Raw genomic sequence first — 15,280 nt, forward strand, 5'->3', positions numbered from 1 at the left:
TTGAGCTGTACAATAATTCTCATTCATTTAGGCAAGATTCATTTACTGTAGCTTATTCCTTGATGAACAAAGTTAATTGCATAGCTGAAAACTAACAAAAAATAGACTGAGAGAGTTTTGGAAAAGTGCTCTTCAAGTGTCTAAGGCAGTGTTTTTCAACCTTTTTTGGGCAAAGGCACACTTGTTTCATGAAAAAAATCACGAGGCACACCACCATTAGAAAAAGTTAAAAAATTTAACTGTGCCTATATTGACTATATATAAATATATAGGAATCAAATAAACACAAAGAAAGTATTTTATAATGCTGCCACCGCCACTGGGGAATAGGCTGCCACCGCCGCCATCGGGAACAGGCCGGCGCCAAGTTCTCCCTGCTTTTCCCTGTGGGGCCGACCAACTCTCGCCACCCGTCGTCAATTCTAACGTCGGAGAGGACGTTCTAGGCCAGCCAGGCAGCGATTGGCTGGCCCAGAACGTCCTCTCCGACGTCAGAATTGACGCGAGTGGCGAGAGTTGGCCGGCCCCACAGGGAAAAGCAGGGAGAACTTGGCGCCGGCCTGTTCCCGATGGCGGCGGTGGCACTCAAGTGGCTAAAGAGCCGCAGTTTGCCGGCCTAGGGACAACACTGGAGGGTGGCCAGCTGTGCACCCCCTTGGGACGTAAACCCGGGGTGGGGCAGACCGCCCCCCCCACCCTGGTATGCCACTATCTGTACCTCACTCCCTCCCTATGACCAAAAATTCTCCTTTCTTCTATTCCCCGTGTACACAACCATCTCTTTCCCTCCCTTCCTCTCTCCAAAGTCCATGCCTTCTGTGTCCAAACACTCATTCCCTCCCCCACCTCAGCATCTCTTTCCCTCCCTTCCTCTCTCCCAAGTCCATGCCTTCTGTGTCCAAAAACCCATTCCCTCCCCCACCTCAGCATCTCTTTCCCTCCCTTCCTCTCTCCCAAGTCCATTTCTTCTGTGTCCAAAAACCCACTCCCTCCCCCACCTCAGCATCTCTTTCCCTCCCTTCCTCTCTCCCAAGTTCATGCCTTGTGTCCAAAACGCACTCCCTCCCCCCTTTTGTGTTCCGTGTTTGCCTCCCAGCCCATCTTTGCAACTTTCTCAGCAAAACGAAGCTCAAGCCGCGAGGCTTGTCTTCTGCTTCCTGCCTGCCCTGCAGCGCACAAATAGCCGAACGGAAGTATTCTCCGACGTCAGCGCTGACGTCGGAGGGCAGGCTTTGCTTAAGCCCTCCCTCCGACGTCAGCGCTGACATCGGGGAACGCTTGCGATCGGCTATATGTTAGCTGCAGGGCAGGCTGGAACAGAAGACGAGCCTCGCGGCTCGAGATGTATTGAACTCCGCGGGTCCCCGTCCAGCTCTCTCCTGTCCACGTGGGGCGGACCGCCCCTCTCCCTAGACTGGTGGTACTGCCCTGATGGCGGCCCTAACCGTACGGCACACCAGGCAACATCTCGCGGCACACTAGTGTGCCGCGGAACAGCGGTTGAAAAACACTGGTCTAAGGAACTCACGCTGCTTTTTACTAAATGGAGACAGAGGTTTCTACTGCGTGGCTGGCAAGGTAAGTGCTTTGATGCTCATAGAATTCCTCTGAGCATTGAAGCAGTTACCTCGCCGGCCTGTGGTAGAAACATTTACCTAGGGTTACCAGATTTTATGACTGTAAAATCTGGACATATGGCCCCGCCCCAGGCCTGCCCTGTTACATCCAAGTCATGCCTCATTCCGCCCCAGCCCCGCTCCCCAAAACTCTTCTCCTTGAGCTCGGAGCCGCATTTGCAGGGCCTATGAGCATGCGCAGCTGTAACACAATGAAGCCACACATGCATGCATGTGATATTACCGCATTGCGCATATGCCCTCCAGATATGGCGTTGAGTTTGAAGCTTTTCAAAACCTGGACAAAGTGCTGGGTTTTGAAAAGCTGTCCAGACCCCTGGAGCATCCTCTATAAAGAGGACATGTTCGGGTAAATCCGGACATCTAATCTAATGCTTAGTTTTGTATACCGAGTCCTCAATCTGAGAAAGCTCGACTCGGTTTACAGTAGTTAGATAAGATAATAAAAATATGAAACAGTGATTAAATTAAGCAAGTAATAACATAGCAAAAATGGAAGTGAAATTAATTACCAAAGTGTTTGGTAAACAGAATGATTTTCAAAGACTTGCAAAAGGATGAAAGAGAACTAAAACTTTGCAGAAAAAGTGGAAGATCATTCCAAAGTTGGGTGAACTTGAAGGACAGAGATTGACCAAAAGCTTTGATTCTTTTGATACCTTTATTAGATGGACAAGATAGCTTAAATTGCAAAAGAGAATCTATAAAGATTCCAAGGTAGAGGGACAAACGGGGAGAAAATTCCAAAGAGAATTTTGAAAATGACACAGGCACATTTAAATTGGACTCTAAAATACACAGGAAGCCAATGCAAGTTATAAAGTAATGGTGTTACATGATCAAACTTATATTTCCTGAAAATCAATCTGGCAGCAGTGTTCTGGATCAATTGTAATCTAGAAAGACAGTTTTTTGTAATACCGAGATAGAGGGCGTTACATCTGGTAACGCTACCTCTACCCCTGTATATTTAAAGAAGCCCTTGGTTTATAGCAGTGGTCTCAAACTCAAATCCTTTGCAGGGCCACATTTTAGATTTGAAGGTACTTGGAGGGCCGCAGAAAAAAATAGTTAATGTCTTATTAAAGAAATGACAATTTTGCATGAGGTAAAACTCTTTATAGTTTATAAATCTTTCCTTTTGGCCAAGTCTTAATAATAATATTGTCATTTATAGCTAAAGAGACATATGATCAAGAAACTGTTTTAGTTTACTTTTGTGATTATGATAAACATACTGAGGGCCTCAAAATAGTACCTGGCGGGCCACATGTGGCCCCCAGGCCGCGAGTTTGAGACCACTGGTTTACAGGATATCTTGGGAAGGGACATTGTACCAGAACGCCTATTACCATTTTACCAAAACTCAATAGAAATATCATGGCTAAAGAGTCAATGTGAACCAAACAGTAACCGGACACACCCTGTGATTGATCCACACAGGAAATAAGGACTATCAGACAGTGTCAACACTTCCTGTGGCAGAAAGAGGCTGTAATCTCCAGTGTTCAGACTTGTGGAGGGCAGTGAAAAGTTCAGTGTGCCAACTCCAAAGCAATATATTCAAAATGTGATCCAGTTGGGTTTATCTAAGCAGCTGCGGCTTTCTCAGCCACTTCTTCAAAAATCAATAGATCTTTCCCCTCTTACTTTAATTTATTTTGCTAATGTTAAAAATGTGAGCCATGGTTTCCTGTGGAGAAAGAAATACAGCCTCTTCAAAAAATATTTTTAGCAGAAGAAAATGCAGCAAGCAGCATTTACAATGAAGAATACTGTTGTTGTTTATTGTTTTTTTTTTTAACTTCCATTTTCTGGTAAGTGATAGATTAAAATGCTGTGGTTTGTTTTAACCAGATTTTCCATTTTTAATATGAGAGGAAAAATAGTGTCAAAATTAGCCCCACAGAGGAGAATAGGAGCCATGTGGCTATGGCAACTAAAAAGGGAACTTCTGGAGATTTTCCAGTCCATGGCAAGTGCAAATATTTTGGGGTTTAAGGGCTTCTGCAGGTGAATAAATGTATGGGTAAATAACCCTTTAAGCATTCATGGAGCAACTACACTGGCTTATCCTCAACTATCTTGTGTTCTGAATCATGATCCATTTCTTTTAGAATGCAACAAAATATACTACTCCTCCCCCCCTTATATGAAGCCTCATTAAGGTTTTTTTATCACAGGCCGCAGAGGTAAAAGCTCACACGCTCATAGGAATTCTATGAGTGTTGAACCTTTTTCCAATGCAGCTGGTGATAAAAACACCCTAACGCGGCTTCATAAAGGGGGGGGGGGGAGGAATAATGCCTATCTTCTTTCATAATGGCTGCAATTTGGTAAAATAAGAAAACCCAACTTATTCACTCTCTGGAGCCTCTCATCATGTCATTTTTGAAAAAAGGTAGTAATTTTTTTACAGTGTGCCATCATCAGAAGAGTACTAAGTAGTAGATTTAAAACAGACCAGAGAAAATATTTATTCACGTAACATGTAATTAAACTCTGGAATTCGTTGCCAGAGAAGGTGGTGAAAGCAGTTAGCTTAGCGGGGTTTTAAAAAGGTTTGAATGTTCTAGAAGGACCATATAACAATTTAATAAGGTCAATCTCACATTTATTGCAGCCTGTGAATTAGATTTGTCCACAATACTACTACTATTAATTATTGCTATAATGCTACTAGATGTATGCAGCACTGTACAGAATCACAAAGGAGACAATCCCTACTCAAAGGAGCTTACAATCTAAACAGACACGACAGACAGACAGATATCATGGATACAGTTAGGGGGAATGGTTAATCTGCTGGCTAGGATGGTGGGTAGTGGGGGTAGGGTTATGGATTGAAGGCTATATCAAAAAGGTGGGTTTTCAGTCTGTTTTTAAACAAGGGCAGGGAAGGGGCTTGGCGGACAAACTCAGGTAATTTATTCCAGGCATAGGGGGCAGCTAGATGAAAGGAGCGAAGTCTGGAATTGGCAGTGGATAAGAAGGGTACAGCTAAGAGCAGCTGATCTGAGGAATGGAGTTCTCTGGGAGGTATATATAGAGAGAGAGAAGAGAGGAGAGATATTGAGGGGCATCAGAATGAACACACTTGTAAGTTAGTAATAGGAGTTTGAACTGTATGTGAAGACGGATAGGGAGCCAGTGAAGTGATTTAAAGAGAGAGGTAACATGAGTCTAGTGAGGTTGTCAGAAGATGAGTTGTACAGCAGAGTTTTGCACAGATTGTAAGGCGGGGGTTGGGGGGAGGAGGCGGCACAGCGGGAGACCAGTTAGAAGTAGATTGCAGTAATCTAAGCGTGAGATTACGAGAGTGTGGACAAGGGTCCGGGTAGTGTGCTCAGAGAGGAAGGGGAGAATTTTGGTGATGTTATAGAGATAGAAGTGACAGGTTCAAATGCCACTTCAACTCTTTGGGCTCCTTTTACAAAGGCGCGCTAGCGGGGTTAACGTGCGTGACTTTTTATCACGTGCTAAACCCCCACGCTGGCCAAAAACTACCACCTGCTTAAAAGGAGGCAGTAGCGGCTAGCGCATCCGGCAATTTAGCGTGTGGTATTACGTGCATTAAACCGCTAGTGCGCCTTTGTAAAAGGAGTCCTTTGTGTTTTATTTTTAATTGTGAGTCTTCCAGTGACAGAAAAATACTGTACCTGAATGTATACAACTAGAGAGCTGCACGGGAATGGGGACAACGGGAATCCCGTGGGGATGCCTCCTCAGGTTGCAGGGATCCTGTGAGGATGCCCCCTTGTGGTCTTGGGGATCCCACGGGGTTTGATACAACTCAAGCCGCGAGGCTCATCTTCTTTTCCTACCTGCCCTGCAGCAGCACACATAGCCGACCGGAAATCTTCCCCGATGTCAGCACTGACGTTGAAGGGAGGGCTTAAGCAAAGCCCGCCCTCCCTCTGACGTCAGCGCTGACATCAGGGAAGACTTCCAGTCGGCTATGTGTGCTGCTGCAGGGCAGGCAGGAAATAGAAGACAAGCCTCGCGGCTCCAGCTACCTCCCAGAGCTCCATTTGGATGAGAAAGTTGCTGGCAGATGAGGGCTGGACTCGAACGTGGGAGGCAAATGCAGGACACAGAAAGGGTCGAACGTAGGAGGCAAATGAGGGACAGAAGGAGGTCGAACATGGGAGGCAAACGCGGAACACAAAAGGGGGAAGGGAATGCATTTTTGGACACAAGGCATGAACTTGGGAGAGAGGATGAAGGAAGGGAGGGAAAGAGATGCTGAAGTGGGGGAGGGAATGCATGTTTGGACACAGAAGGCATGAACTTGGGAGAGAGGAAGGGAGGGAAAGATGCTAAGGTGGGGGAGGAAATAGGGAGAATTATGCGTGGGTGTGTCAGTGAGAAGGGAAGAGAAGGGAAGAGATGGTTGTGTACACAAGGAATGGAAGAAAGTTGAATTATTGGTCATAGGGAGAGAGTAAGGAACAGATGAGAGGGAGAAATATTGTGGTGGAAAGGGAACAGTGGGACAGATTGAAATGGATGCAAGAGGGAGGAATGTTGGACATAGTGGTGAAGGGAATGGAGGGAGAGATGTGGCATGGTGCTGGAGAGGGGTGATAGAAGGAGAAATGTTGGGCATGGGGTTGGTGGGCAGGGGTGAAAGATGAGAAAGGGATAAATGCTGGACCATGGTAGGAGGAACCAATGGACAGCAACAAAATAATTTACAGAATATGGGAAAGTGGAAAAAAGAAACTGGGACCAACTTTAAGGAAAAATAAGTCTCCAGACAAGAAAGGTAAAAAACAGAATTTATTGACTAAAATATGTTAGCTTTAGGAAATGTATATAGCAGATGTCTTTGTATTGTGTTCAAACGAAAAGGAAATGCATTTCTGGTTTTATTTCTACATTGTTGAAGTACTTGCTGACCCTTGCTGTGACTGGTGGGGACCCCCAAGCACCGTCAGCAGAGGACCTCCTCTAGAGACAGCCAGAACTCCCCTCCACCAAGCACAGCAGTCGCTGGCAACATCCATGAACCACTGAGGTGCCAGCATCTGTGACTCAGGGACGCTACTGCTGCCTGCCAAGCTTGGTAAAAGGGACCCCTGGCCAACTGCAAAGAAAGTCCTCAGCTGACAGCTTGGGGGTTCTCATCAGCTGAATATTTATATTTTATATTTACATTAGAGGCTCTGGTAGAAACCCATTTACAAAGTATGTATTCTTCCCAATTAATATTTTCAAATTAATAAAGTGTCTTTGCTTATTTGTAAATGGGTCTCTACCAGAGCCTTTAATTCAATAGCATAATTAAATGAAATAACTATTTCTGAAGTTTCTAGGGACGGCCGGGGATGGAGGGGATTCCTCATAGGGACGGGTGGGGACGGAGGAATTCCTCACGGGGATGGGTGGGATTTTGGCGGGGACGGGTGGGATTTCTGTCACCGCACAACTTCAGTAGCCATCAGGCTTACAGGTTTCTTATATACTCAGGTAGAATACATGTGTTTTTCCATCCCCTGGAGGGCTTATAATTTTAAAAAGAACCCAATCACAAAGAACTAAAATGGGATTTGAACCTGGATCCCTTGGTCTTCAGCCCACTGCACCAATGATTAGATTACTCCTTAACTCTGCATACAGGTCTATTAAGAAGTTAATTTTAAGAAAGATTTTAGTACCATGAATATCCATAGGTCCTGAAGCTATCATGCAACCCAGGATCCCTTACCAGTTTCACATTGTCTATTTTTATGATTGTGTATGTTTGATATGTATACTGCTTAGATTTAAGCGGTTTATAAATCTTAAAAATAAAGAAATAAATTTAGGGGAGGGAGGGTGACAGCAACCACTGGGAGGTTAAAAAGGATGACTTGCCCTAGTCTATCCAGTGAATATCTACTCAGAACACACTTCTGTATCCTGGGCGTGCCAAGTATGAGGTCTAAATAAAAATGTCCATCTTTTTAGACACAGATATCTCTTCCCCTTGTAAAGTTAGAGCTGTATGGCCATATTTTGGCCCTTCCCTAGTTCCACCCAAAACATACCCAGACCACACCCCCTTGCCATAAAGACATACTGCAGGTTTAGACAGCCATATCCTGGCTTTATAAAATTGGGATTTGGACATCCATGCAATACAGATATAGATATGGTAATTTTTGGATGTCCAAAACATGGATAGAGATTATAAAAGAACGGACATAGTCTAATATTGTCATCTTTTGCTCATTCTGTCCTGACCCAAGGAAGGGGTTTTTAGTGCACAAAAGCTAGTCAAAAATGCTGTATATTAGTGCATTAAAAAGTGCCACCTTCTCTTCTTCTTTTTTGTTCTGTTTTTATTTATTAACCTTTATTTCTATACATGTTACACATTCAAAGTCCTGTGTGGTAATGCTTTATTTGCCTGTGCTTTTTTTTTTAAAGGCTGTTCCTACTGTAAGTGCTGAAAGCTGCACATGCATTTCCTGCAACTTTGTGCATATTTTACAAAAGGCTCCACGTTCAGTGAGCTTTTGTAAAATACTTATAAAACTTTGCTTGTTCAGCCTTGGATGTCCCTCTCCATTCCTCAATGTGGGAACAAACCTAAATGTGTCCATCTCTGGGAAAAGGTGATTTAAAGTCACCAGAAACAAACAATGAGGTTTTAATAAATTCTGTTAGAGCAAACCGTTTATATAATACAATGGTCCAGCCCACATTCTTTTATGTGAAAAACTAAAAAAGCTACAGAAGTTCAACTTGTGCTTTTTTCAGACTGCTTATGGACCCATGACCTGAAAAATGAACCATTCTCAACATTTTGGATCCACTATTTTGGTCACTTTTTCCCAGAGGTGGTCACAAATTTGCATTTCAAATTATATACTGTATTTTCATTTGCGATGATTTGTTTTTATTCTTGCTTGCCGTGGTTGATTATTGGCACGAGGTGGAACTCACGGTGACAGCATTCTTGAAACCGTGAATCAGGATACGGGGGCAAACCAAGAACTTGAAATGTATGCAATGAATTTGCAATTTAAATAAAGTTAACTTTATATCTCCTGGACATAAACGATAAAGGATCTGCTTGCCTCTATTTGTACTTTCACCCTACAGATGTTCCTCTTGAGATCAAAACACTAGTTAAATAAATACATGTTGTGCTATAATCTATGAGAGGCCTTGGGTACATTTTTTTATATTGTTTATAAAGGCAGAGTGTGTCAGCACTTTAAACCATGCTGAGAAAGCAGCCTGCCTCTGCTAAGCAAGACTAATTTATTTTCTTAAAGCTCTTCAACAAATCATGCTGATTCTTTTCACAGCATTTGTTTATGTTCTGACAGAAAACATCCACCTATTTTGTTTGGCTTCATTTACTTAAATTTCTGTCAATATAGTATTAATACCCTTTGTACCTGGGCCTTCAGAAACCCTATCTGATAAACTCTGAGCTCTGATAGAGCATTAAACACTAAAGCCAAGTATGGTAATAAATTACATAGTCTAGCATACTCACACTTGACTGGTGTAAATTCTCATTATATGAGATTCCCTTTTCCTTATCTACCAGCTATTGAAACAAATGAGAATGGTTAATTGATATCTCCTGCAAGCTGGAAGGAAGGGATTTGGGATATAGTCCATGCCTTTTTCTAGTTATCGTTCAGGTTTCTCTTTCCCACAATAAGAACAGGTGCCAATCCAGGTCACAAGTACTAAAGAGTAAAACAGATTTTATGCTGCTTATCCCAGGAATAAGCAGTGGATTTTCCAAAGCCCATTAAAAAAATAGCTAATGGACATTTCTTTTAGGAAATGATCCAAACCTTTTTAGACCCTGCTAAGCTAACTGCTTTCACCACATTGTCTGGCAACAAATTCCAGAGTTTAATTATATGTTGCTCAAAGCAAGTTACATTCAGACACAATAATACAAATATATTGTAAGTATGGTAGCCCACATTGATAACTATGTCCTAAATGGGTTACCAATAGTGTTATTTTAATGTTAACCTCAGTTATTATAACTGGATGTCATTGCATAAAATGGGACCTTTGCTAAAATAGCACATGTAAACAACATAGTAACATAGTGGTAAATAACATATGTAAACAGTAGCCCATGTTGATAACTATGCTGCAAAGAGGTGGTATTTGACCAGATATTGATAAAAGTGTGGTTTATTACTATACTGGAACAGTGTATAATCAATGCTCAGTAATCCTGGAAAGACTAGCTGAAAACAATTTGATGGCATTTTATAGCTGAATGCTGGTGCTCTAATGCAGTGTGGGGAGTATGTATTCTATAATGGTATCTGGAAGCCCAGATTTCCTTAAAGAATACTAGCATAAGTCTACATCTCTGCACCTAAATGAAGGTGCTCCTTTTTAGGCCAGATCAATAGCAGGTGTAACTGTACATGCCTAAATGCAGCAAGTAACCTACCAACTTATAATACAGTGTTCCCCCGCGAATTCGCGATTTGCGGACTCAGTTATTTGCGGTATTTTCTGACTGCTTCTTCCAGTCAGAAAATACAGGGATTGAGTCCACGAATCAGCCTTCTGCACAGCCAATTCCTTCTTCCAGCTGCCCTCTCCTGCCATTTTACAGACTCAAAACCGCATTCACGGTTTTTGAAATTTGCAGGTGTTCCTGGAACGGAACCCCTGCAAATTTCAGGAGAGTACTGTATTCTGTAAGTTATGCACATAAGTGGGAGGCACCCATGCGCCACCACAGTTACACATTATACCAGTCAGTAGTGTAGCCAGACCTTTTAGTTTGGGTGGATCTTCCCAAACTATCCCCCCCCAGCACCACCACATCATTTATTCTGCACCTTGCCCTTCTCCTTCTGTCCCTGGATCTGATATTTGTCACCAGCCTCCCTTCCCGCAGCCTAGCAAAGGCGGGTCACAGCAAAGGGAAGCCTGTGGGATCAGCGCAGGAAGTGAATACGTATTGTTGCTCCTGCCTGCAAAAGTGATGAGGTTTGGGAAGGGCAAGATCTAAAGAGAGTAGGGCTACCAGATGTCTGGATTTCCCTGGACAGGTCCTCATTTTGAGGACTCTGCCAGATCCATGTGGGGGAGAGAAGGGAGAAAGGCGGCCACTGATGAATTGTCTTGGGTGGGTCTGGGCCCACCTATAGCTATTCCACTGATACCAGTTACGTACATTCTTACAGATCAGTGCCTAGGCCTTTTACCCTGCACTCAGTTACGGGATTGCCTTTCATACGTTTTCCACTAGTTTACTTGGACCACCCCATGAGAATTTCCAAGTATTCTGTAGTGAAGTATGAATTACTACACTTGGGCTTTGAAGGGAATCATTTCTCCCTGCCAAAAACCTACCCCTGGAGGCCAGAGTGCACTTGCTGAATAAAAGGGAAGAAAAGACCAGGGAAAAATAAATATATCTGTAAGTCCTTTGGGTTAAGTGTGACATCCTATGGCTTACCCTGAGAAAGGGGCCCCTTACAGAGGCCTATGAGGATGAAGTCAGGCACCGCTGTTAAAATCCCCAACATTACGGTTGCCTGCAACCTGGACTATTGTTGCTCCAAATCAACGTGTAAACTATACATTTATGAATATTGTTAGGCTTCTGCAACTGGTGTCATGATTGTTGCAGTTGTCCAGGTCTCGCCTTGTCAGGCAGGCAGAACCAATGTTTCAACCATAATGCTGTGGTTTGCTCAGGGTGTGCTGTGACGTCTGCAGTTTGTCTTTATATATAGTGGGTCCTCAAACCCGATTGGCTGGCGCTTGAGGTGACTGAGGCAGGAAAATCTGTTGGTCACAAATTTGAATTTTGGCAGGAATGTCCATTGGCTGCAACAACATCACAACAGTCTTATACATTTATACTTCACTTTCTGCACTATTGCTTGATATGTTGTTAATCAAAATTTTCAGAAATGATTGGTCCACTGCATGGTCAGTTTCTCAGTGTTCACAATAAATATTTATTAAAATGGCACACTTTGGAATATTGCTATTTTATTTTATGTTTAATTTTCTAGACTGTTCTCCCAGGGAAGCTCAGAATGGTTTACATGAATTTATTCAGGTACTCAAGCATTTTTCCCTGTCTGTCCTGGTGGGCTCATAATCTATCTAATGTACCTGGGGCAAGGCGGAGGGGGAGGGGGGGATTAAGTGACTTGCCCAGGATCACAAGGAACAGCGTGAGTTTGAATCCACAACCTCAGGGTGCTGAGGCTATAGCTTTAACCATTGCGCCACCCTCTCCCAGTCACTTTGGCGTATTGCTAAATTGACAATACATACAGTGCACATACGGAGTGGCGGAGTAGCCTAGAAGTAAGAGCAGCAAGTTGAGGCTCAAATCCTGCTTCTCCCACTGATTCTCCTTGTGACCTTGGACACCTAACTTCATACTCCATTGTCTCAGAAAGAGCCTAGATCGTAAGGGGCTAATATTCAGACCCTGGGAGTTAGCCAGGCTGACTCCTGGGGTCAGCAGCGAACCCAGAAATTCAATGTCGGGCCATATCCAATGACCAGCACTGAATTCCCAGCTTCCACTTTTGACACAACCGGTTAAGCTGATATAGATAGACTGTCATATAGGCCAAAGATAGACCTGCTATTTATGCGGGTTGATTTGGCCGCTAAACTTAACCGGTCAGCCAATGAATATTCGCAGTTCGCTAAGTGCTATTGAACTGGTCAGGAGTCGTTCCTGGCTGTTTAAATAGCGCTGAACATCGGGCAGCAAATCCATAACTTGTGAACCTGATTGCAACGCACATTAAGATTGGAATTGGGTGGGGAGGGGGGGGGGAAAAGCAGTAATTAAATCTCCCAATAAAAATTCTTAACCTCTTTGCAAATCCAGTGTGGCTTTGGTCTTATTTGTTTATGTATTTAGCACAGCATTTGATTTCAGTCTTCGCCAGAGCTGCTCGATAATCCTGATTGTTACTCCTCCCTATTGTGGTCTTCCTTTTACGTATTCTTTACTTTAAGGGCTCCTTTTAACTAAGGTGTATTAGCGGTTGTAGCGCGCTAAACGCTAACGCCTCCATAGAGCTTGCATTAGTATTTTTCATTTAGCGCATGGTTTGCGTGCGCTAATCTTATGTGCGCGCTAAAAACGATAGTGCACCTTAGTAAAAGGAGCCCTAAATTGTAGTTCTCCCAACTTTCCTAATGTTTTTGTTGGTCTAGTGCTGTTGAGTGGATATTTGTCTATTATGTCTCCCTTTTTTAAAAAATAGTTTGAAAAATGCTTAGAAACCATGATTTGCGTTTAATCAAAAATTGTAATAAACTTGAAACTTCTTTGTTCTGTGCCTTCCTTGTTATATAACGTCACCCCTCTTTCAATCTAATTTGCCCAGTCATTTGAATATCATTGGTACCCTGATATCAAGATATCCTATAAATTATCCTTCTTCCACCATATCTATTGGTTGTGATTTTCTAACAGGATGCCTAAGTGAGTAGACCTAAAAGGTATTTATGTTCTCTGTTATAACAGCAGTATGGATGCCTTTGTGTTTTTATACAATAGGCAGCCAGAGACAGCCCCAGTAAGCATTCAAAAGCCAACGCACACATTTTCATCTGATCCTACCCTATGTATTTCCTTTGCATATTTTATAACATACCCACCTGAATCACAACCTTACGAATGCCTACATATGGTAATGAAATCTATACATTGCACCTAAAAAATTTGCGAACCAAGCCTACAGAAAAACTTTCCCTGCTGTGAATGAACCAACAACAACAAAAAAAAGGCAAGAAAGATGTCCTAATACACCAAATGTATTATCTTTATTGTTTAAAAGCAATCCGTCCCAAAAAGGATCCAAGTTTCGGCATCTTTGTACTTTTGATTTAAGCTAAACTAAACCTTAAGTTTGTATACCGCATCATCTCCATAAAGATAGAGCTCGGCACGGTTTACAGGTAAATTCAATAAATGAGGGAAGGACATAATAAGAAATTAGAGGTTATGAAGAGGAGAGCTAGCTTTACATTTTAAATCAATAGCTTTACGTTTTGGAGAAAAGCCAGGTTTTCAGATGCTTTCTGAATAATTGGAATGAGCCTAGGTTCTGCAGCAGGGCAGGGAGGTTATTCCAAAGCTCTGTGAATTTGAAGAAAAGGGATTTTCCTAATTTACTTGCATACATGACACCTTTTAACGAGGGGAAAGATAGTTTGAGTATGTGGGCGGATCTGGTAGTGTCAGGTCTCGAAGAATTCCAGGATAGTGGGATTAGGGGAGGAAGAATGCCATGTAGGATCTTGAATATTAGGCAGGTATATTTAAAGTGAATCCTAGAAATCACTGGAAGCCAGTGAAGTTTTGACAGAAGCGGGGGAAACATGGTTGAAGTTGCTTTTTGCGAAGATCAACCTAGCTGCAGTGTTCTAGATCCACTGAAGTCTTTGAAGATTTTTATTGGTTAGACTTAGATAGATGGAATTACAATAGTCCAGTCTGGAAAGAATGATTGATTGTACATGGACAGCAAAATTATTTAATTGTTATATATACATTTGATTTGATTGTTATTTATAAATTTGTTTTCATATGTATGTTTTTTTTTTACATATTATGTATAGGATTCTTTTAACTCAATAATGGAAGAGAGCCTTGACCAAATCCTGAGAGGCCTTTGACCAACCACCCACTCCTTCAACCATTTCACATCAAAGATAGTTGGCCTGGCTGTCTGTGACACATGAAGAGAAGTAATAACAGATAGATAGATATACCTCCCTCTTCTACGAAACTGCGCTAGCAGTTTCTAGCATGGGGAGCCACACTGAGTGGCCCACGCTGCTTCCGACGCTCATAGAGTTCCTATGAGCGTCGTGAGCAGCGCAGCTCCCCACGCTAGAAACGGCCAGCGCAGTTTCGTAGAAGAGGGGGTAAGACTGTTATAGAATGTAGAATTCAAGATAAAAACGGTTCTTAACAGAATAAATGTACTGTTAGTTTATGACGATTAAAGTTGAAACCTTTTGTTTGCACCTGTTGATATTCCTAGTTCACTTCTTCGGGAGAAAATGTTTGGGTCAAGGTGATAGAGGGATGGATCAGGAAAATAAGGGAGACACACTCAGGATGTAAGTGCCTATTTTAATTACTTCACTTGGCTTATTATGAAGGAGTTACAGCGTATGTTACCAATAAGATCATTTGCAAACAAAATTGCCCTGCCATGTTTTAGTTAATTGTATATTTAAAAAGTTGCAGACCAGGACACAGTTTTCAGAACAGGATACAGTTTTTGGTTTGATACTGTTTTCAGTGTCTGATTTTAGTTCTGTCAGTACTACCCTTCCCAACACATATGATTACAGTTTAATTAGCAACTGGCGTCTTTAAAAGTACACTATAAAAACTCACACATTGCTTCTCACTGCTAGTTTGCAATGTTCCATTCCTGAGCCAACGTTTGCTGACTGCTTACATTTCGTTAGCTAAAATAGTAATTTTCAAACGTCAAAACTGTTGACAGTGTCAACAGTTTAAAAGAGCAGTCAATCCTGCTAGCCCACCAGAAATAATTGATGTTCTATTTACATCTAAATGTCACATCTGTATATAATAGAACATGCACTTCCTACGTTTATGTGTGCTCTAGACATTGTTGGGGGTGTGAAAT

This window comes from Geotrypetes seraphini, chromosome 1 (assembly GCF_902459505.1).
Source record: "Geotrypetes seraphini chromosome 1, aGeoSer1.1, whole genome shotgun sequence".
In the NCBI taxonomy this organism is placed as follows: Eukaryota; Metazoa; Chordata; class Amphibia; order Gymnophiona; family Dermophiidae; genus Geotrypetes; species Geotrypetes seraphini.